The sequence below is a fragment of the Rattus rattus genome, chromosome 8 (assembly GCF_011064425.1).
Source record: "Rattus rattus isolate New Zealand chromosome 8, Rrattus_CSIRO_v1, whole genome shotgun sequence".
Classification (NCBI taxonomy): domain Eukaryota; kingdom Metazoa; phylum Chordata; class Mammalia; order Rodentia; family Muridae; genus Rattus; species Rattus rattus.
This window is the reverse complement of record NC_046161.1, coordinates 20,217,207-20,242,507: the sequence shown is the minus strand read 5'-3', so window position 1 is coordinate 20,242,507 and position 25,301 is coordinate 20,217,207. Positions and strand designations below refer to the sequence as shown.

Sequence of the window (25,301 nt, the reverse complement as noted above, 5' to 3'; positions counted from 1 at the left end):
GTGTGTTTATATATGTCTCTCTGTGTGTATATCTATGTGTGTATGTGTATGTGTGTGTGTTCTGTGTCTTTGTGTCTGTATAGGCATGACTGTGTGTGTGTGTGTAGTATGTCTGTGTGCCTTGTGTCTCTGTGTGTATATATGACTGTATGTGTGTCTGTGTGTGTAACAGAATCATCATTTACACACCTTACAACTTTTTAAAATCAATCCCACTGTACACAAATTTATTTAGTTTTCTATCAATAAATTCTATTTTTATTTTATTGCAAATATCACATGAATATCTCCATGTATAGCTTGTCTCTTATGCAGATGAGTATACTAATAGGATACAGTCCCAGAAATGTAGTTGCTGGGAAGATAAGTTCATGCAAACTCTTAAATTATATTTGATCACAATGACATATGCTCAATGCATAAGCCACAGAGCATGATAGGATCATGGTGAGAACAAACAAAGGAAACAAAGGAAAGGATGGGGAAACAGCCTAACGTTCACTCCTTAGGAATGAATACAACAGTGGGAGAAGGGAATTTTCTTAGTGAAATGTTACCATAGGGAACCATGGAGAGCAAGGAAAGGTCTAAAAGAAAAGAGATGACAGAGAAGGTAACAAAATACAAGTAACGTGGAAGTGGGGGGGACTTTAAGGGAAGACTGGGTCCAACAAGAGGAGTAGAGGGGCTGGGAGAGAGGTAGAAACTGCAACAAAGTATAGTAACAGATGTGGGTGAAAAGGTCACAATGGAACTCATTACTTTGTATGACACCTAAAAACAATTAATAAAAAAAACCTTTGATCAATCAATGTTAGCAATGCACAGCCTGTAAGATAGAGAGCCTACTGTGGAATTTCACTATATTTCCAGTGAGTCGTTATTAGCATGGACTACATTTCAAACAACATCTCAGACACAGAATCTTCAAGTAATTTTCAGTGACTTTTGTGATTATTAAAAGAAGTCAGTGCTGGGAGGTCAGCTCAGATATGGAGCACCTGCCCAGTTTACACAAGGCCTTGAGCTCAATCCCCAACACCAAAACATGCACAACAAAAGTGGCCAAGAAGAAATGAGTAGCGTGGGCTGTACAAACCACGACCCAGCCCAGGCTTGGAGGGGCAGGGTCTTGGGAAGGAAATGGTTGCAGCTGAACGACCATAAAGCATTTTCTGAATCCGCATTAGATCCGGGATAAACACCCACCTTGTAAAGACATTTGTCCGTGACAGTCTTAGCTACTTCTCATGTCTCTGTCACTGATTACCTGATAAGAAACAGCTTACGTATGAATATATGAAAAGGTTTACTTGAGGCGTGGCTGTGTTTCCTCATGGTGGGGAAGGCACCACAGCAGGCACAAGAAGGATGCCTGACTTGATCTCTTTGGGGTCTTAGTCCAAGCCTTCAAGATGGTGTGGCCCACATTCAGCGCGAAGCTCTCTCCACTTAATCCTTCTTGGAAATGCCCACAGACATGCCTGGGGTTTAATCTCCTGTACAGTTTTAAATCCACTGAAGCTGACACTAAACATTAGCCATCAAGCTGACTACTTGGGAATTTGAATAATGACTATTATATCAAATATAGAGGTATATTGAGTTCTGAAGAACAGTGTTTGGTGGAAACTTACAGAGTATATCAAAATAATACTTTGCCTTAGATGTAAAAATAGGGAAATCTAATATATGGGTTATTCCTTGTCAAAAACAGATACATCTAGAATAAGGGTAAACCTAGGGTTCAGATGTAGTATGGAAATCTGTGTATCAAACTGTCGTGATAATCCATTATTAGAACTGGGTTGTCACCAGTCACACAAAATTTACTGTCATAAATCGTGCTTCAGGCACTTGTGGTTTTGAGGGATGTTGCTCTGGCAACAATTCAGTTTTTAATATTCATCAAACAACTGCCAGTATATGATGGAAAATAATAGAATTACTGGGTTACTGATAAGCACAGTAATTAATTCATTGATGTATGTGTGTGTTTATGATTAAGCAAATTTAGCTGAGCAAATTATCTAATTAGCTAATGTTAGACATAACAAAGTGTGTATATACATACATACACATAGACATATGTTGGGTGAGCCTGTGATCCCTACTCAAGAAACTAAGGCAAGACGATACAAGTTCAAACTCTGCCTGGGTTACATAGTGAGTTCCAAGCTAATTTGGTCAATATAATGAGATATTGTCTCCAAATAAAACATTTTTAAAAGATCTGGGGAAATTGATAAATGGTAGAGAACTTGCCTAATATGTGCAAGGCTCTAAGTTCAATTTCTACACACACACACACACACACACACCCCATACTCACACACTGACACATGCACATACACACACACCACACTCACACACACCACACTACACATACACACACACACACCACACTCACACACACATGCACATACACACATGCACACACACACATGCACACACACACATGCACACACACACACACACATACAGGAATGAATGCTATAGTGGAAGGCTGTGCACTCAGACAAAAACAGGTGCAGGGGTGAGGTGCATCTCATAGCAATGCTCTTACTCAGTGACCCCTGGGTTCAATGCTGGGGGAGCCAAGTGTAAGGAAGCCCCAACTGCTCATTTCCCTGTCAGTGTGCACCTCTGGGACAGCTTCCTCATGTGCAAAAGACCAGAGTCATTTTCAAGGCCTTGCAGCTTGGGAGCTGAGAATAAATATTCAGAAGGTGTTAGAGCACAAATCACTAATCACACATAACTATTTTTTTAGAACTATAAAAAGAAGGCACACTGTGGGGACTGTAGTTAACTTGGAGAAACTGAATGCTTTAGTAATAGCAGTATATAAATTTTTCTAACTTACTTAGTCTCATGGTTTATATATTACTATCAGACTCAAATCCCACCCTCTCCCCATCGTAGTTCTCTGCAGAAAAAGCCAACAAGATAAAACACAACTTCGAATTCTGGAGGGAGTGGCTGGTAAACAATTAAGAGGACTTGTTCTTGCATAAGAAGGAAGTTCAGGGGGTTGGGGATTTAGCTCAGTGGTAGAGCGCTTGCCTAGCAAGCGCAAGGCCCTGGGTTCGGTCCCCAGCTCCGGGGGGGGGCAGGGGGGGAGTTCAGATTCTCAGCACTCATATGGTGGCTCACAACCATTCATAACTCCAGTCAGTTCCAGGGGATTCAATACCTTCCTCTGGTCTCCTGGGTACTGCATGCATGTGGTACAGACATGCCCACACACAGAATACCCACACAAAAAAAATACACTTCAATAAAACAACCCTGCATGCCTTTCATCCCAGCACTTGGGAGGCGGCAGCAAGCAGGTTATCTCTGAGTTAGAGGCCAGCCTGGTCTACAGAGTAAGGTTCAGGACACCCAGAGATATTACAGAAAAACCGTGTCTTGAAAGAAACAAAAAACAAAAAAGAATTCTGAAGGTATTCAGACATCACATAAATTCACTAACTACATTGTGCAGGCTATAAAATAAGGTGAAGCAGTACTGATACAGTATTGGAGCTATTAATGATTAGGAGGTTTATATTTGGTAGTTTTCCCCATGAATTTAAACAAAACCACATCTAAAACCAAATCAGCAATTAAGAGTTTGTTTGAGCCTATATAACGGCTTGTCTCACAGAGAAGAGAACACCGGAATAGGTTAGACTTATTTGCTATAGCAAGCTCAAATTGTGTCAGATAGTTTTGTTCATCTGCCACAGAGTGTTGCTTGCAAATAAATTTTCTTATTTATGTATTTCTGTGTGGGACAAGGAAATGGCGGTGTGCTAGGGAGTCTGAGAAACCAAAAGGCACATGGGTGTCTTCCCAAAGGATTTCAATTTTCATAAATATCTTGAAGATAGAAAATATAAGCATACATTAAATAATGTATAAATCTGTGAGAAATTTTAATTTAAAACACACACCACTAAAGAAAGTTCTGTCTCTAGTGGCTTCCTTACTCAACTTAATAATCCCCACTATTTATTTTCTCAGCCATGAGGGGTATTTGATGAAAAGCTTCCTTAACTATTGTCCAGGAATTTTTATTAAGCAGAACAAAGACTAACATTTGAACAGGGCTTCAAATGTATTCTCAGAGACATTGTATCCAGAAATGAACCGGTGGAAAAGTACTATTCCACCACCTCTGTGCTCCTATACACAGACTGGGGAACGTCAACAACATCACATCTGTGTTACCACAGCGCTAATTACACTTCCTCTCCTGCTTGTCTTCTGGTTTTGGTAAGGACAAGATCGTCTGTCCTGAGGCAAACCGATAACTAGGCCAAATGTCTTTCCTCCCCACCACCACCACCAAGGGTAGAAATCTTGAGGTGAGGAACACAGACTCTAAAAATGCTAGAAAGCACTTTATTCTCCAGAGAGGAGAGCCCTGGAGGAGCCAAGTGTCTCCATTGCATACACTGCATGGTGTGAGGCCCTGGAGTAGTTCTCATTCCTGGCTCCCACCTTTGAACCAGAAATGGCTCCTGAACCCCCCAGCTACCCCCAACCACGCCCCTGTTGAAAGGATGGAACGTCAACGCTGTAGAGACTAGTCGGAGGGAGTTAGATGACGGGGGCCTAGTTAAATCTATGTCAAGTTAGTCGGCTCCCTTCTCTCTAATTTCTTTCTGGTCACCATGAGGTGAACAAGGCCTCCACTGTATGCTGTCACCAAACAACTCTCACTGATGCCTCCAAAACCCGTGAACCAGAAGAAGCCTTTATCGGCCGATCGCTTTAGGAAGGGAACACAGTATTCTCACCGACTCTCCAGCTTTTCCTTGGGTTCTGTGAGTTACTGTGAATTGTTCTAGCAAGTTGTTTCACACCTGGTCAGTCTGTTCTTGTTGGTTATAGAGGTTTGTAAGAAGAGCTTTGTATAAAAATGTCAATAATTGTTTGGTTAAATGAAATGCTCTATTTGGGTGAAGTTGATTCAAATGATAATTTTATTTCACATTGTTATTTGCCTCAGATTCAGACTAAAACACAGATTGTTTCAAGCCAGGAAACACATCTACTTTTTTTCCCCTCACACATTTTAACGAATCCTTAACCCTTATTTTATCTTCAAAAAATAACAAGAACCATGTAAAAATAAAAAGAAGGCTCGCAAGATCTAAATGATAGCGTGTTTCTGCTTAAGACAGAGAACATTAAAAATCATTGTCTAAACGGGAAACAAAGCTCATCTCTAATCTATTTCATAATCGTCGTCGTCGTCATCCATGCTGGGTCTAATGCTGGAAGAGTCTTCCGGTTTGGGTTTCTTCTTGGTCTCTTTGCCTCTCTCATTCTGCTCTAAGTGATGCTCACATTGCTTCAGGATCTTCTTGGAGGACATCCAGCTCTCCCCCTGTCGCTCTGCCGGGGCTGCACACTGTCCCCCTTTCACGTCCGTGCCCTTGGCCTTCAGGACTTCCCTGGCTCGCAGGAGACTGCAGGTGCAGTTCCAGGGGTTTCCATCCAGGTACAGATGCCGGAGCCGAGGCAGGCCCTCCAGTGCCTTGAGGTCTAAGGCCGAGATCTTGTTGTTCCTCAGGTTGAGGACCTGGAGCTGTTTGAGGTCCCTGAGCTCCCTTTCAGCCATGTCCTGGATGGCATTGCCCTTGAGGTCCAGCCTGGCCAGGGTCTTAGGGAGCCACAAAGTTAAGAAGCAGCATGAAAGGGAGCCATCGTTCCAAAACCCCCATGCGTACTGGCGGCTGCTTCTCTGGCAGGGCCCTCTCCCTCCAAGGTGGGAAGAAAAGAAGCTGTGTGTTTCGATGTGAGATTACACTTGATGATTTGGTTTTAAGCTTTAAATGTTCCCTCCCAGAGGTATAAAAAGAAAATGTTGAATAATCATCAGTTGGTCCCATTTTAGAAACAATGCAGTGAGATGTAAAAAAATTCCAATAAAGCCATGACTCAGCTGGGAAATGCTATGAAAAACGAATAAGACTTATCTGCAAATGTTTGTAATGTATTTGAATTACAAATGCAAAAAGCAATACAACACTAATGTCAGTATTTTATAAATTATAAAACAATGAGCTATTATATGATTATAAAAATTTATCAAAAATTAAAATACTAATTAAAAAAAGCTCCCTTGATAAAGTCTAGAAGCTATTAAAAACTGATAAATCAATAAATTTAAACTTTTTTTGCATAGGGATGGTAAAGCCTCAATGGTTATAGCATATTTAGCCTGAATAGAAGGTCTTGAATTCAATTCCCAGCACCTATGGAGGCTCCCAAACATCTATGGCTGGCAGCCTCACGGGACATGTGACTGCTCCTGTGTGCGAAGTGCATGCGAACAAAAATATCCATTATTCATAAAATAAAGTTTTTTAAAATATACGCCTTAAAAGGCATGTTCAAAGTCAAAACACAGAAGCAGCTACACCAATGTCCCTAACACAGGGAGTCTCAAATCTGAAACAAGATGGTTTTAAAACAACATGGAAAAATGGACAGGGAAAGAATAAGTAAGGATCCCTTCTCAAATCACTATCTATATATTTTTAAATGTCAGCTTCCCTTGTGTGTGTGGGATCACTTTTCGGTGTTTTTGGACTGTATACATGTCATACAACACAGTAAAGTTCCCTCCCAGTTAGGAAAAAAATCTGTACATATTAGAATAATCCTTCCTTTCTGACTGTCCCCCTCCGCTTCTCTGACTGTAACCCGACAATGAATTAGGTAGTGAGGGCCTTTGTAGATATTTGGAAGCCAGAAGCAAATGTATAAATTAAAGACTCTAAGAACATGATATCTCTTAAAAAGCTAAATAATGGGGAGCGGGAAGATGTCTGAGCCAGTGAAGACTGCTGTGAAGCCTGGCAACTTAATTCAGTCCCAGGACTCATGATGGAAGGAGAGCCAGCACTAGCAACACTCTCATACCTCATGCATGTCTGTCATGAATGTGTCATGTGCCTAGACAACATGCACGGATGTGAGTTTATGACGAGGATAACAAGTAGTTAAGGGGATGACTGAGTGGTTCAGGGGGATTGGGTAGTTAAGGGGATGACTGAGTAGTTCAGGGGAGAGGTGGGTAGTTAAAGGGGATGACTAGTAGTTCAGGGGAGAGGTGGGTAGTTAAGGGGATGATTGGTAGCAATGGGGACAATTGAGTAGTTAAAGGGATGATTGAGTAGTTAATAAATAAATAAAAGGGACAGTTGATGGTTAAGGGGACAGCTGAATAGTTAAGGGGATGACTGGTAGTTAAGGGACAGGTGAAGGTAGTTAAGGGGACAGGTGGTGGTTAAGAGAATGATTAAGTAGTTAAGGAGATGACTGAATAGTTAAGGATCAGGTGAGTAGTTAAGAGTTGAGTAGTTAAGGGGTTGACTGGTAGTTATGGGGACAGTTGGTAGTTAAGGGGATGATTGAGTAGTTATGGGGATAGTTGAGTAGTTAAGGGGATGATTGGTGGTTAATAAATAAATAAAGGGACTGTTGAGTAGTTAAGGGGACAGCTGAATAGTTAAGGGGATGACTGAGTAGTTAAGGGGACAGGTGAGTAGTTAAGGGGACAGGTGAGTAGTTAAGGGGATGATTAAGTAGTTAAGGAGATGACCCAAGGGTAGTTAAGAGGATCAGGTGGTAGTTAAGGTTGAGTAGTTAAGGGGTTGACTGAGTAGTTAAGGAATGGGTGAAGTAGTTAGGGAATGATTGAGTAGTTACAGGGACAGTTGGAGTAGTTAAAGGGACAGTTGGTGGTTAAGGGGATGACTGAGTAGTTATGGGGATAGTTGGTGGTTAAGGGGATGACTGAGTAGTTAAGGGGATGGGTGTGTTAAGGGAATGATCGGTGGTTACAGGGACAGTTGGGTAGTTAAGGGGATGATTGAGTAGGTAAGGGGATGATTGGTATTTATAAGGACAGTTGGTGGTTAAGGGAATGATTGAGTAGGTAAGGGGATGATTGGTAGTTATAGGGACAGTTGGTAGTTAAGGGGACAGGTGGGTATTCTGGGGACAGGTGAGTAGTTAGGAAAACAGTTGAAGTGCATTTATTATGGAGGGAAGAATATTTGTAAAGGAAACTTGTGGAGTGTGGTGGTGAGTGGAGAGGAAGAAAAGACAAAATAGGAAGGGAAGGAAGAGATAAAAAGGGGAAAGGATGGGGAAGAAGGGAAGGGGCCAGAAAAGAGAGAGGAGAGGACAAATAATGAAAAGCAGACATTAGCTGAAAACTGAGGGTAAGATAAGGCTGATGATGGACTCACCCACTCCTACAGTAGATGGACTCATTGGTTTCATAGCTCTGAGAAGAATATAGGGTCCCCTAATTCTTTTTCTAATACTACAACTTTGTTTTAAAACAAAATTATCTTACCACATATTCCTCATTGTGTTTCCTCCTGTCCCTTGCTAGTGGCTACCCCAGTTAGTTTTGCATGTTTATTTGTGTTCTATTGTACTTGTCAACAGACATTATGCATGTATTGTTCCATCAGCAAAATTCACTCCCTTTGGGTTTGGTTTTTGAGGCTGGGGATTCTAAACCCTGAAAAGCTTCTGTCCCTAACCCCTAGTTTTTATTTTCTCAATTCCATGCAGCAGCTGATGCGTCTCAGAGCCTGGCAGATACTTCTGGTAAATAACAAGCTCCACTCACCTCAGAGGGATGGACAACAGCAGATTCTGCTCCAGGGCCAGGTTAGACAGCTGAGAACACCTCTGAAGGGCCCCACCTCAAACAAGCTGACAACATTGTTGTCTAGAAACAAATGTTTCTGGTCTCTCAGGTCCTGGAATTCTGGTGCTGTCACTCTCTGAATGAAGTTACTGCTACAGTCAAGCTTCTGTAACCTTGATGGTAGCCTGGGAGGCAACATTTGAAGCCGGTTTTGGGAAGCCTCCAGAGTTGTTAAGTTGGTCAGCGGTTGTGCCCCATCTATGGAAGACAGGAGGTTCTCCGACAGGTAAAGATGGGACAGGTTCTCCAAGTGTCTCATATCTCAAAACCCTAACCACTTTGGGCTGGTTTCTCTCCATCTTTAAAGACAGCAAGGATTTGGGTAGATTTATAAGAATTTTAGTCAGAAAATTACCACTGAAACTGAAACTGCAAATTCTGCAGAGGCATTGAAGAACATTCCAGATATAAGATGGAGCTTGTTGTTCTCCCATGCTCATGCTGCCTTGAGATTCAGGCTCAGTGGTCCATCACAGACTCTATGTTATTACCATCCACCAACAAACTTTGCAAACTGGCCGAGAAGAGCATGCTGGGAGACAGGAGGAGATCAAGTTGTTTTTGAGTTCAGGACTTTCAAGTTCTTCAGTCCTTCAAAAATCTGATCATATGAAGCACATATAAATTATCATTCAATTTAACGCACACCTCAAGGTTGTGGGGAGAGCACTGGGGACTCGTCTCAATTGTTTTTCCAAAGCTAAGGGTCTTTAATGTAGTCAATTTTAGAGAATTTTTTCAATAGACTCTGTTCCACTCCAAAGAATTCTTCCAGGGCTGGGTGAGAGTTAGATAGCTACAAAATAGCAAGACCAAGATGACATGATGACAGCCAGGAGGAACAAGAAAAGAAAAACTAAGATTCCGTTAAAAGATACATTATCATTACTATATTAATGATATTTGGGACCTCCTTCCAACTCTTTTTTTAAGTTACCTTTTGAATAATACTTTAAAATCAAATCTAGATAATTTTAAGTTTCTTTGGTAATTCTATATGTGTTTATAATGTGTGAGATCACCAACCTCTATTTCCCCTCTCCCCAACTCTTCTTGGCTTTCCCTTCACATCTGCTTCTAATTCAGGACATGAGAAACCTGACTCACACAGCCTCCATCAGTGCAGGAAATTAACACTACTCTTTCACACACTACTGGCAGATATATGCCATTAGTCAACTCTTACCACATATTTTTTCCTGACCTAGAAACTTCTTGTCTAGGCAGAAGGCTTACACATTGCACAATGTTACATACCCTAGAGTGTTCTATTGTTGCATTACAACAGCCAGGAATTAAACAATCTACAAATGTCTCCCTATACTGTGAAATGTCTCTAACCCTACAAACAAAGATTCCAAGAGGAAAAACATGAAAAGTGAAGACTTGAATGTCATAGATTTTTCAAGCATTGGAATATTACTCCAGACATTTTCAATTGTGCCAGAGTTTGGAAAATAAGCCTAACTATTTTTACCCCTGATTTACATTGTACAGAGGAGAAAGATTCCCCAAGAGGCAAATGCATACTTGTGTCCTCACAGTACACACTGGCCCTGACGTGGACCTTGCTGCTGGTACTCAGCACTTTCTCAATGGTTTATCAGCTACATTAATTAGTCCTAATCCCGCCAGAATGTTTTTTGTTGCATTTGCTCAGTATTTAAAAACACGCTTTTCTTAAATATTCCCAGGAGCCTCCCAACAACGCTTCAAGTTTGTGATTCCAGTATTAGCAAGGTGAGAAAACTGGGAACTAGAAAGTGAAAGTTCACCAGGTCTATGGCCTCCAAAGCCTGCCCTTCCTCGTGGGAAATAAATAAACATCATTTATTTCCCCGTGTTTGACGTATAAGCAATGGGTTTCAAAAAAGACTCAAGACCTGGACACATAATGACACTACACACTTTTAGAAAAAATGATCTTGTCCAGGTCTCCCATTTCAGTGGTGAATTTTAGTATCCCTTCCCCCAAAAAGGGAAACAATCCATTTTATTTGTATGTGATATATTTATCTTCTATACAGAGTTGGAAATAGGCACAGACCTCCACTTCTTGACTTGTTAAAGAAGTCAAGAATCACCCGAAGAAGAACTTGACGTCACTAAAACTTTCACTTATCCAAAATGACCACAAACCCTGATAACTGTGTTAAGAGTCATGGATCCGGATGGCACGGTGATTCACTTTGGGACGAGACAAAGCACATCGTCAAAGTTTCTATTTGTTTTCGTTTCTACTTACGAACTGCAGAGAGTGGTCTACGTAAGAGAGAGATGCTGTTATATCCTAACTGAATCTAGCAGTTAGCCTTTTCCCCTTTATTAAGCATGGAAAATATTTCCTTATTCTTTTTTTTGTCAGAGTTAGCATTGATTGGGTTTGATGGCTAGTAATTAAAATCACCACAATTTTCTAAAAATTTACTGCTCGATTTTTTGTTTGTTTGTTTGTTTGTTTGTTTGTTTGTTTGTTTTTTTCGGAGCTGGGGACCGAACCCAGGGCCTTGGGCTTGCTAGGCAAGCGCTCTACCACTGAGCTAAATCCCCAACCCGATTTTTTTTTTTACAAAGTATGATTATTGACTCTTCAGTGAGGAGAGCCAGGCTTAAGAAATTGAAATTTCCAGGCGGCGGTGGTGCCTGTCTTTAATCCCGGCACCCGGGTGGCAGAGGCAGATGGATCTCTGGGAGTTTGAGGCCAGCCTGGTCAACAGACTGAGTTCCAGGACAGCCAGGGCTACACAGAGAAAATGTCTCAAAATAAACTAATGAATAGAATAAGAAAAGACTTGATAAGATTAGATGAGATGAGATGAGGTGAGATAAGATAAGGTGAGATGAGATGAGATAAAATTGCCCACCCAAGCATATGTTGCCAGCAAGTAGAAAAGTTACCAACACAGGTTTCCCACTCAGGCATCTATTTCATGAACCTGATGGCTGTAACATACATTTAAGTAGAGAGTGAAGAATTCTACTGACACCTACAGTGAAGATGCTCACTGATTTTGAACACGAGATGGGATTGCTGAGCTGACAATGGAGAAACCGAATTTGCCAGACTGGATTACCCTGTCCATGACCTCAGCAAGGATGTGCTTACAAAGAGGAAAGATGCTTCTGCCCTAGAGGTAACCTTGGCACGGCAGGCAGCTCAGTCAGGTTTCGTCCTGAGACAGAATGGTGTGATGTGCGGCAGCTTTGCTCCCACTGCCTTCCCTGGAGGCTTTGCTTCTGGTTTCTGTCTGGCTGAGGTCCAAATGTCAGTGACCCGCACACAACTCTTCTAGGACTCTTGATAGGTTCAGCAGAAGACAAAACGGCCAACCTCAGAAAGAGATGGCTCCTGACCCATATGAAGCAACCGTCAAGTAGTTTCTAACACAATCGTGGCATTCCTCTCTGATTAGGCAAGGAACATTCAGTCTCTATAAGCTATCTTAAAGCTCCAGGGAAATATGGAAAGATAATGAAAATAGCCTGTAATCCCACTGTACAGTTACCCATTAAAAATCAATATAACTTCTCTTAACACACACAAACACACACATATGCACTAATGTGCCTTAGAATAATTTTAATTTACTCCACAACTGTATTCACATTTGACCTCTGACATAGAAGAAAATAGATTACTTGGGCTCGTAGACTTGCATTGAATGGCAATAGTGGAGTGAATTTAGCTCTGTTTTGCAGATGGGGACACAGAGAACTGAACTGAATCTTCACCCACTGAAACAGGAATGAACTTGGTTGGTGCCCTGGCAATGTCCCCATGGTACTTTGGCATGAACTTTCATGTCCTTCGTTCAGTACAGTCAAGTACTTTATTGTAGCTTGAATGTAAAGATGAGTTGCTGAATCATGATACAAAAAGATGAAGGATACAAAGAAACTCCTTCCTCATACCATGTGTAAAAATTAATCCCATCTCTAATCAAAACTAGTGATTAGGATTATAGACCAAAATGTAAAAGCCACAACTTTAAACTCCCAGAGAAAATTAGAGGCATAAGTACTCATGACCTTGATTTAGGTGATTTATCTTAGATATGAGGCTGGAGGCACAAATGAATCACACACACACACACACACACACACACACACACACACACACACACACACACACCACACCAAAGAAACCTGACTCATTTAAAGCTAAAAACTTCTGTGCGTTGAAAGGATACTATCAAAAAATTAATCCCACATACTGGTAGAAAACATTTGCAAGTAATATCTCTATTAGGAGACCTGTGTTTGGAATGTGTAAAGAATGCTTACGGGGGCTGGAGAGATGGCTCAGAGGTTAAGAGTACCGACTGCTCTTCCAGAGGTCCTGAGTTCAAATCCCAGCAACCACATGGTGGCTCACAACCATCTGTAAAGAGATCCAATGCCCTCTTCTAGTGTGTCTGAAGATAGCTACAGTGTACTTATATATAATAAATAAATAAATCTTAGAATGCTTACAATGTGATAATTAAGATACAAGTAACCCAAATTAAAAAAATAAGCAAAAGCACCTGCATTTATGCCTCTCTAAAAACAATATAGAAATGACCAGCAAGTGAATTAGTTCAATGTCACAGCCAACGGGGAAGCACAAATCAAAACTGAAGTGAGATGCTGCCTGAAATCCATTAAGATAGCTACAAGTGAGCGAGAGAGCGAGAGCGAGAGAGGGAGAGGGAGGGGAGGAAATGAATGACTGTTGATATGGAGAAGTTGAAAGTGTCAAATTTGCTAAAGGAATGCAAAATTGCGTATCCACTATGGAAGGTAGGACAACATTTCTTCAAAATGCGGGTAGAGGCCCCACCTCAAGAAAAAGAACATTCTTCCTATATAGATACGAAAGAAAAGGGACAATGAGGCTGGAGAGATGGCTCAGTGGTTGGGAGCACTGATTGCTCTTCCAGAGGTCCTGAGTTCAATTCCCAGCAACCACAGGGTGGCTCACAGCCATCTGTAATGGAATCTGATGCCCTCTTCTGGTGTGTTTGAAGATAGGGACAGTAAGAGAGAGAGAGAGAGAGAGAGAGAGAGAGAGAGAGAGAGAGAGAGAGAGAGAGAGAGAGAGAGAGAGAAAGGAGACAATCTAGGTCCATATAAAAACTCCTGTGCTCACAATAGACAAAATAAAGAAACAATAAAACTGTCTGATGACTACAGTGGATAACAACCTATCATATATATGTATATATGTGTGTGTGAGAGAGATATGATATATATATACTGTATATACCATATATACAGTAAAATCCAGACAGCCTTTTAAAGGAAGAAAACTATGACACAGGGGTTGAACCTTGGAGATGTTCTCTTAAGTGAGAGAAGCCAGTCACAGAAGACTGTGAGCATAGGGAAGAGGACTGAATTCAGTGTGGAGCCTGTTGTTCTGAGATCCTTCTTTGTATTGAAGTGAAGAAACCTAATGGCAACGGACTAAATCTAAACTGTAGGGGGAGCACTGTATTACAAACTTGGGCAGAGGAGCCATCCTCATTGAGATACACTTACATTGTTTGGGACTTATTGAGAAACTCCAAAAAAAGATGAAGGGGAAGGAGAACTGTGGAGAAAAATAAATGAACAAAAGGATAAAAGGGAGAGTCGAGTGTGCGTGCGTGCGTGCGTGCGTGCGTGCGTGCGTAGAGTCTAGTGTGGCTTCACAGAGAGCCAGAGAGCACAAATTTCTGGAAACTGTGTGCAGACAGGACTTAGAATTTTAGTTATAGGGAGTGGGAAGGACTCAGACAGCAGTGAATTAAACAATAAACAGGAGGTGAGATCTGAAACAGGCAGAGTCTAGAAAAATCACAGGTCAGAGGGAGAAGAGGAGCAGAAATATGGGAACTTGACTATTGAAACAAAAGGAGCAAGTGTGTGGCTTAGAACAAAGAGCTAGGGAGGAATGGCTCCTGCTGCCGTGGGGGTGGAGAACACCGAAGCAAGGCGGGGGAGAGGTGAGAAGGGCGCAGTGTTGGCAGCCACTGAGCAGGAATGAAGAAAGAGTTTGTCCTGGTCTGTCAGCACAACCCAAGACCAGCCATCTGTGGAGAAAGAGATAGCAGAACGAGTAGCAAACCCAAAACTGCACTAGAGCTGTAGAAGAATGAGGGCAGGGGACCTGAGCAGAGAGAAGAAAAGGATGAGCAAGAGGCAGACGAGGCTGGAGACCTAGTGACCACGGTGGCTCCAAGCCATCCAGTCGTGTGACCGCAGCACCCACCCGTCTAGGTATAGTAGAAGCAGAGGAGAATTAGCACTGTCCTTTACCACTGAGGCTTCTACGGAAGGGTGTTCAGATAAATTAATGTGGGATAGGGAGGGAAGGGGTAGGAAAGAGGGGAGACAGGAAATAAACTGCATGTCTGGGAGAGCATACTTTGTAAACTTAGGGCTCCATGTCTCTACGAGTTAAAAAGAGAGGCAGCTAAATGAAGAAGTGGTCAAGGTTTTCTGAGTGGCAAAGGTCACAGGAGGTATGAGACATGATTTTCAGAGACCCCAGGGATATAACTAAGATGGCTGAGGAATTGAAGAGAGATCCATTTTTGAGAACAAGGAGACATGAGACTGAGACATTAGACTATGCATCCACCTATGACCAAAGACATCCAAGAAGACACAGGACTTAGGATGGCGGGGGGTGGGGGTGGGGGGAGGGGGCGGCGGCAATGAGCTAGTGGGGAAGAGGCTAGACACAGTGTTAAGTAGAGAAAAGGAAAAGGAAGACTATTATGGGCCAAAACCATGAATCTCAGAGATGTAGGAATTTTTACAGGCAAATCTGACTTTAAAAAAAAATCTCTTATACTAAAGGCAGTAGCAGAAATTTTAGGCTTTTATCCCAAATCTCAAACATGATATTCAATGACATTAGTAATCCTAAACACTTAAACTTTTATGAACAAGTCATAAATCCATTAACGTGCTGCTTATGTTAGTGTTCATCATTAAGTCATATAAAATTTGTGTTACTAATAATCCGAGGCTTTACTCAAAGATAGTTTTCTTTACATATGGGCAGTAGTTCTGTTAAGTCCAAACTAAAGTACAGAGTACACATTGTAGAATGTATATTGTATTCACTGTATAATATACATTGTATCCACTCTATACAAGTGAAATATGGGCCCCTAGAGCTTTTTGTTCCTTCAACAAAACAACCTCTTTCACCAATCTTTCTGATGTGACCTGCCCTTCTAAAAGACAACTGACAGAGTTAAAGTCATGGAAATTGCAATAAACCCAAACAGGTGACAAATTGACTCATTCAATAACCGAATTTGACAAGTAATCAATTCACAACAAAGTGGCAGGATAGGATTATTACCAGAGTCTGCGGGCAGCTTAGGTCCCAGAACAAATATTTAAGTGTCTCCCATTTACCCAGCTGCCTTGTTTAAATGCTAAGACCGAACAGGCAAGGTCAGATTTGCTCTCTGGTATTAGGTACCATTAGAGTAGAAGGGGAAAACAAACAGAGGGGAGGATTGTACTTGTCGAGCCTCGAGAGTAACACCACGCCATTTATGTTAAACTAAGACACTTCGGTGAAAAGTTATCAACCAAACGAAAGTGTATGGGTGCCTCATTTTGGAAGGGAAATAGCATCTCAGAGAGAGGCTAGCTCTCTAGTTTTCGGAGGGCCACTTTCTTATGTTGGGGCTTGGAGTTCTGAGCCAATAGCAGTGAATACTGAAGGGAAAATGTAGCCCCCATAGACTCTGACTTAGCAGCCTTCTCACATCACCAAGGATATAAGAAACGAGACAGAGATCTGCTAGTAGCTTGCCTAAGGTGGCTGGTTGTCTATCTAGAGCCTTCCAAAACATCAGAGATCAAAAGTCAATTTCTTTTAACTTTTAAAAGTCAGAAAAATCTGCTTCTAGTGTCCTCTGGATATGGAAGCAATGACGACTGGAGTTGTAATTCAAGGCATATCTCAAGTTCTGAGAACTGCCAGTAATTTGACAATTTTAAATCCTCGTGTCTCCATCTAGGTTCTCACAACGATCAGGCACCTGACTGAATGTGGATTTGAATGAATGAGTCTGCTCTGCCAGTCTTCTGACACTCCGTTCTGCCACCTATGGGGTAAAATAAAAACTTTTCTTTTGGTATGACCTGTTTTCCACGCAGGGCGAATGTGCTCCTTAAGAAAAAGCTGATCCTTCTTGTGTGCTTTGCCACAGCTTAGTTTTTAAATTGTTGAAGAAAAATCGAAACAAACTCCTGACCTTCAGGGCAAGGTATATGTGGCTAGTTCCCTGAAAAGACATATTCAGAGGCATAGAGCATCTCACTGACGCCCAGTAACAGGGAGTACAACAGCTTAACTCGAGAACTAGCACTTTTCAAATAGGATGATTCTCGTCCCACACCCTGCCCCAGGAATAAAACTGTAGCCACTTCAACTTGAGGAATGGCATGGTTACTGAAGGTGCTGGATTCTGCTGTGGCTGTCATGGGAGCCTCCCTGGTGGTGGAGGGGATGCCAGAATGGGACTTCAGGAGCCTGCCAGCACTGTACAATTGCAGAGAATCACAGCTGCATCGTCCCGGACAGTTTACTGAGGCCATTGCTAAGAGAGAGAGCCAAAGCAAGCCAAAGCAGGTGCATCGTCCAACCCAGAGGTTTGGGTAACAGCAACACGTTCAGGTGGCCTCAGTTTTTATAAATGGACTCTGATAACAAGTTTTTAGATGGCACTCTGTCATGTAAGGGAAGGGCGGGGAGAAAAAACTCCATTTGCTCCATTTGTCTGGGTTGTAATCATTACAAAAGAGGAAGAAGCGTAAACATTGATAAAGCTGCCTTAATATCTCCAGAGACAAAACCCTATATTATTTACTGGCTTTGCCAAGTCCAAACTGCAAACACTTCTATTATCTCTGCAGTTTCCTCGGTTTTGTTAAATGTGACACTAAAAAGAATTAGTGGGAAAAGACAAAGAGCTGTTTTTATAGTGGGCCAAAAACCTTTTGCATTTTCTGTGACCCTATATTAAAACCATTTTGTAGGACCTAAGCAAGCAGGTGTTTTCTTCTCCACATTAATTATTAAGGGAGATAGGCAACTTCTCTATTTGTTACTGTTTGGTGACATTTTATTGCTAGATGAGACAATGGGTTGCAATGAGAAATATTTAGAGTCACAGATAAGAAGCTTAGTTTATCTCTTAATTCACCCAAAAAAAATCTTTGGGAAAATATCTTTCTGTTCAAAAATATTAAGTCTATTAAAAAAGCAAAACACTAAATAATGATTCTATTTGATGTCTCTAATAATGGTACAAAAAAGTTCTTTATTTTCTTCACAGAGATTTGCTGATTGAAGTCTTGTAAAGATGTCAACGGACAGGATCATTTTATAAAGGGTGGTTGTCTGCCCAGGCTTTTTGTTCTGCACAGGGCTTCTCGAGGGCCTTTGGAAATTTAATGGAAAACGGAGCTCTGTTACACTGCCAAGCCTCTATAAGGGCCCCCAAAGCAAGCTTTTGTTGTGGAAAGCTCCTCCAGCACCCTCAGCTCCTTTGATATGATTGCCATTGAAACCCGTTTCATTGGCTTACTAACAACTGATTTGATTTTCAGGGCACTGGTACTATGTGTCTTTCTGATTTTTTTCATTTGCTGGGTTTTGATTTTTTTTTATCAGAGACAAAGAATGATAAAATATTTTCATCAATATAAGCTTTAAATACCTGACTGTTTTGTCTAATAATTGTTACTTTCAAGTTTTTCAAATTTCCCATATCAAAGTATAGATCTGATTTTTTTAGGTTTTTATTTATTAGATATAAGTACACTGTAGCTGTCTTCAGACACACCAGAGAGGCATCAGATTCCATTACGGATGGTTTGTGAGCCACCATGTGGTTGCTGGGAATTGAACTCAGGACCTCTGGAAGAGCAGTGGTGCTCTTACCGCTTCAGACCATCTCTCTGTAGCCTAGATCTGATTTAACAATCTGAAGAAAATTTAAAAAGTGCAGTCAAGGTGGCTGCTTGGGCAGTGCCTACAGCCCTGATCTAAGTTCCAATACCTGAGACCCACAGGTGGAGGCGCAGCTTCAAAGCTGTCCTCTGACCTCCAATGCCTTTCTTTACCTCCTTCCTTTCCTCTCCTCCTCCCTCTCCCCCCCTCCCCCCCACACACCAAAATGTAATAAAACTTAAAGAAAAGATAGCAAGGAGGCAGGAAGTCAGCTTTAGTCATATGAAAAGTTAAACATCATTTTTTCTAGCCCCTTTTTATGCTAAGGCTTTGAAGAAAGACAGAGAAAGCATCTCCTGCATATTTTGTGTGTCTGGATGTGTTGTTCAACAGATGACTTTTAGGTTACTTTCAGGTTTTGTAGTATCTAATCTAGACATGAGGGCTCCGTTCAGCATTTGTTGGGCTATGAAGTAGCCATGGTATGAGTGAGCCCATAATCTCAACTCAGGAGACTGAGGCAGGAGGACTGTTTCTAAGCCCGAAGTCTCTTTCATAGGACCATCAAAGAGAAAAAAAAAGAACGGTTACAGGAAAAGTCCCCCACTGCTTAACTCCTCCTATTGACATCACATTCCCATAACCATATTTGGTTCTGGTTTCTGAAATGACTGAACTTGAGTGCCTAAGACCTAAAGTAGCCCTACGGTCCATTCTGAGAGCCTTCTGATTATTTGTCTACCAGGTTTCCTGGAGGGTGGGGAAAATGTCAATAAAGGAATGGTGTCTTTCTCAAGCATGGATACACAATGATTTACCCAATGACTCTATCGGATATACGGACCAAATCTAGGTTTAAACTTTCCTTTATAGCAAAACAAGAGTCTCAAAGGAACCAACTGTCTCTCCAACAGATTTGGCGGGGCTTGGACTAGGTTTCTCGTTCAGATCCCCAAACCAGGCTCCTTCCTGACTTACTATCTCTACTCTCCTCTGCAGGAATATTTTTTTAAAGGAAGTGTTTGCTTTCCCTCTACCTTCTCTCCATTTTGCTTAAGTGTTGACAGAGCAGCTTGAGACCCATTCATGGTTGTTCCAAGTCACCTAGTGGCCTGAGCAGTGGGAGTTCCAGACGAGTGCTCAGTAGCCAGTTCCCAGTGCCGTAGCTCTCCAATTTTCAGTGGAGAGGCCCAGCAGCCACCTACCTATGTCCAGATCAGGCTTCCACCTCAGGATGAGCCATAGCAAACTCAGGAACTGACACAGATCCTACACCTTGGCCTTCCTCCTTTTGATCACAACCTTATCGGGCGTTCCTCCCTTCTCATTTGCACGAGGGTATGACTTTTCAGTGCTGCTTCCAGGGTGTGGTGCGTGCATGGATGTCCCAAGCCATCACTCACCACATCACTGCAGCTGAAATGGCCCGGGTTCAGTCACGCAGGAGGAGACTCTGTAAAAAGATGCCCGTGAGGGTTGCTGGCCTGTCTTGGGACCATGGGACCTGTCACCACCTCGAAGACATATGTCCTGGAAAGTCAACCTTAATAAGGAGCGATGAAGGGCCTAGGAATGGCTTCTGTAACAGAATGGTTCTGAAGTCAGTGAATTTCAGTAAAAAGCTCACTGGCCATTGCTCCTAGAAGAGATGAACCTGACAATGGCGGAGTTCCATTGGCAGCAATGGTTTGAGCCCAGCGACAGCGAGCGACAGCGACAGCAGCAACAGCAGCAGTCGCTCTCCCAGGTCCTACTCAGATTTCTGATGTGGTACCATGGCTTCTCCCTTAGAGATCTCGACTGCCTGTGTGGGCATCACCTATGGGGTTCCTGCTCCCAGGAATCCCTCCTTTGTTTACAAGATTTTCAAGGGCTCCAGGCATATGTGTGAAAGTTTTCCTAGGTTATGATCAGAATCCAAGAGCAAATGGCATGTAGGCTCTTCTGGACAGCCACAAAAGTAAAACACTTCTGATTGTCATGAAGCTACAGGGGGAAGGGACAGTGTCATTGGCTTCTAGTGGGTAACAGGCAGACATGCTCTTGCTAAACAGGAGCTATAGGGAAGGGACAGATGTCACCATTGGGAGGAATTCTTGCTTTCCATAACGTCAGTGTGTGTCATTGCTGAAAAAAGAAAAAAAACTACAGGAGACACAAATGATATTGACTTTCCTGATTTATTAAAAATCGAGGGATCAAAAATAATTGGCCTGTACTCAGAAATTATTTTTGGGGGCCATTATCACAAAGGCACCGTGAAAATTTCTGTAGAAATTGCTTAAAGAAGTGTTCTGGTGTTAAATGGGGACTTAACTCTTATTTCTGACATTTTGATGAATTTTAATCAGTGCCACAGGACTGACCCCACGAGAAGAAAAAGTTAGATAATATTCTCAAATAACCTCTTCCTACTATCCATAGAAAATTGAAGTCCAGAAAAGGAATTGACTTACTAAATCAGGCCTGATTTGGCTCATGGTCTGATCATGGTCTGACTAGTTGACAGTTAACAGAAAGCCTTTCAAAAATAAAACACATAGACTTCTTAGGTTAAAAAAAATTTTAAGGATTTTTTCATGCGACACAATTCTTTCAAATTGTTTATTCTGAAACATGTTGAATGCAGGTGCTAAGTAAAACAAAAAAAAAACCTTCATTTTATTTTTTGCTCTGTTTTGTTTTCTCCTATGAAATGGAGGTAGCTGGGAATAGTGTTGCATGCAGTTCCAGCACTCAAGGGCTGAGGCAGAAGAGTGACCCTGGGCTACACAGCAAATATCATAATAATTCTGTCAATGCATTCTTGTATTCCAAAAGGTTGAAGTACGAGGAGAAAAAATGCATCTAGAAAATATACCTCTTGGGGAGGTCTTATTGAAGTAATGTATTAGAAACATAAACCGGCGGAGGCTATGAGGGGAGTTTGCGCTTGATCTGTGAAGACGACAACCTGGGAGGTAAACAGTAAGTTGACAGTGGATAAAGAGAAAAAGAATGAATGACCGGTAAATGCTGATAGTCATTGATGATGGTAACTTTGATAATGGGCTGGGGAAGGTAAATGAAGAGGTGGATTAGGCTTCAAGACTAACCTAAGTTAGTGTTAACAGCACAAAGGACTGTAATACAGAAATGGGAACTGAAGACTTTTGTCATGCTTTAGGTCTGTATACACCATACAAAATATAGCATTTGAGACCTCCGATTGTGGAACAGGGAGAAACAGTTTGTAAACCTTAAATTATCCTGGGCTTAATAAACAAGACAGAATATTGCTAAATAAACCTTTCTATGTTAGAAACATATTATTTAAATTTTAGAACTTCTATGTATTCTAGAAATATGTCTACCCCTTAGACAGTATAAGCATTTATTTAGATATGCTCTGTTTCATGTATCAAAGGTGTTTGAAAAGCAACTTCTTTTAGAATTTCCTAGGTAAGTAAATAGTGACTATTTTAGCCATCAAAGTCATCCAGTTACCCGCATCCCTCCTATAGACTATAGAATTTGAGGTTTTTTGTTTTGTTGTTTGTTTTACAAAATTTGTGTGTGTGCATGTGTGTGAAAGTACATGTTCATATAAAGAAAGAGGCCAGAGGGTGAGCTTTAAGTGTCTCTTGTAATTCTACAATTTATTTTTTGAAGCAAGGTCTCTCACTGAAACTGGATCACTGATTCAGCTGCAGGGCTGACCAGCAAGACCCCAGAATCCTCCTGTCTCTGTCTCAAAGCACTGGAGATCATAGGTGCACACTACCACCCAGGGCTTCTTTATGAGGGTGTTAAGAGGCCCAACTCAGCCTTCATTCTTGGACACCACGACTTTATTCTCACAAGGAGCCATCTCCCCAGGCCAGTAACTGGAGATTTCGAGCAAAGCAGGTCCCAGCGTAGGCTTACCTCCCCGGTAGCCAATGGGCTGCCGCAAAGAACTATAGCAGACACTGGTAGAAAACCTAAGTGGGGGACTGAATCCATGGATTCACGTGGAGAAAGAGGCTGTGTGACTGAGCTCATCCCAAGTCACGCCCACCAAAGTTCTCACATTTTAGAATAAGACAACAAGCAGTTTCATTTATATTAAAAAGAAAAGAAAACAGAAAGAGGAGGCTAAATAAGCCACTGCAAAATGCTCCAATTTACTCTCTCATATGAATTTCAGATTTATAAATCATAGCGCTTTTTATGTAAAAACATAGTGACTTATAAGTGCAATATTCTGAGCTTCCCACATTGGTAAAAGAAATGGCAATAGAGTTTCCTGACGTTTCCAATTCATCATACAACTGTTTAAAACTATCCAGACGGTCTATCTTTCTCCTACTCCTGGTAGGGATAGAGGAAATTAGGAACACAGGATGCTTCAGAGAAAGCTTGGAACAGAGCAGAGCTTAAAACTCATGGTCTCACCACCTGTCCAAGGCAGGTTTTCCATGAAGTTTTTCCATCAGTCATTATGGCTGGTGGTGCACTTGAGGAATCACACCATTCACTAACTTCACAGCTACCAAGGACACACCAGCATCTTCCCCGGGCTTTCTCTGGTTTCCCTTCAGTCTTCACTCTGTCTTTAGTGATGAAAACTCAATATGAACAAAACAAGATTGTCAAGGGCATGTCTGAATCTCAAAGTTGAGAGGCAGAGACAGGGTGATCGCCAGTTTTAGGCCACCCCAGTCTATATAAACCAGATCCGGGTCCAGCTTGGTGAATATACATAGCAAGACCCTGTCTCAAAATAACAATGACATATTCAAGCTTTCAGACTAGTTTTAAAATCACACCAGCATGATTTAGAGTTGAGGTATTCCAGCCCAACAGTCTTTTTTTAAAGCCCGTGAAAAACAAGAGGTCGCAAGAACAAAAACATCCCAGTCCAAAAGTCCAGCTAAGACAATCAACAAAATGCAGAGAGAGACACGGACAACAGATGGCAGCACTTGACCATTGAGCCTTTTTTCTTCCACTTTCCCTGTTCTACTGAGACTTACGACTGCCCAGATTAAAGTAGGCAAATGCTCTACTAGGGAAGCTTCTGGCATTCAAAGTCATCACTGAACACCAAGATAATGAACCCATAGGATAAGCAGCTGCCATGTAATATAACAATGGGAACGGACCATGTGACATGAAACTAACCTGAGGCATCCGAGGTAGGACATGGCATGACTTGGAGTTGTAAAGGCTGTGACAGAAATGAAGTTAGGCTGGTTCTTTCAGGCTGAAATTAGGATGTTCACTACTGTAAGGACAATGGTCACAGGGGCTGAGAAATGGCTCAGTGGTTAAGAGCACCAACTGCCTTCCAGAGGTCCTGAGTTCAAATCCCAACAACCACATGGGTGGCTCACAAACATCTGTAATGGGATCTGATGTGCGTCATAAGACAGCTACAGGTACCTATACACTAAATAAGAAATAAATCTTTAAAAGAAAAAAGAACAATGGACACATAAACTCAAAATATATTTCAGGCCTCTCATATAATTAGTAGTAAGTTTGATATTTTAAAAAAAAATAATTTTGCACTTGTGTGATTTATCTAAAAGGTGTCACAGGGGAAGTGCTGTTACAATTTTATATATACAGCTGGGAAATACTGTCTCAAAAAGCTTTTAGGGCAGATCTGCCAATTTTTCATGCAAGCAACATGAAATGGATTCCCTATTCTTCTGTATCCCACAGCTAACACCAAAGACTAGTAAGAAAGAGACCTACATCGAATGTTCTATGCAGCATTACTAAAATGCTTAACCTGTCCAGAATGTATTTATAAAAAGAGCAACTATAGCTACTTCAGGGGTATACTATAGCTATAATTTGTTTTGAGAATCAAAAAATAACTCCATCCAGAGAACATTCTTAGTTGAAAGCTACTGTTGTCATTTAAATATTTGCCCATTCTCATACAGTAATATTTATTTATTTATTTATTTATTTATTTATTTATTTATTTATTTATTTAATGTTCCAGGGGGTAGGGGAGTATCACTAGAGAAAATGGCCTGGAGTTTCCTCAGTATTCCTGCAAATATTGTATACAAAAATATAACAGACCAGTGTGAGGGGCGATAGGCAGGGAGGCTGGAGAGAGAGAGAGAGAGCTTAGCAGATAAGAGCGTTGGCTGAAGAAGAGTTTTGTTCCCAGGACTCACATGGTGGCTAACAGCATCTACAACTCCAGTTCTGGAGGATCTGGTATTCTGTTCTGGCCTTTATTAGAGCCATCACGCACACAGACATACACATACATTCAGGGCAAACACACACATAAAACACACACATACATCTATGCCAAACACCCATTGAGTTTTTTTCCACTTTCATATTCTGTTGAGACTTCCAGAATTGCAAAATCCCCAATCAAAGTGAGCAGAATGTTCTATTAGGAAACCTCATGTATTTAAAGCCATCATTGAATACCAAGATAATGATACAGGATGTGGCAACTGCTAAGCTGTCTAATAATGGGAAATATATATATATATATAATCTATTTTATTACATAATGTATATAAAATAAAATGCAACCAACCATTGAAGAGATGTTTTATACTATTGTGTAAGCCTATGAGACAGTCTCTGACTACATTCAAGGGAAGAGTTGCATGGTTA

General features: G+C 41.4%; 1 protein-coding gene and 1 non-coding gene across 3 annotated transcripts in view; both read right to left on the bottom strand.

The window, feature by feature from the left end:
• Npsr1 (neuropeptide S receptor 1) overlaps positions 1–25,301 on the bottom strand; it is a 406,607-nt gene that overhangs the window by 91,939 nt on the left and 289,367 nt on the right. The gene's annotated exons all lie outside the window — the stretch shown is intronic.
• On the bottom strand, positions 3,619–3,744 carry LOC116908361. Its single transcript, XR_004388911.1, has one exon. It is a non-coding gene; the product is annotated as a small nucleolar RNA SNORA28 (small nucleolar RNA).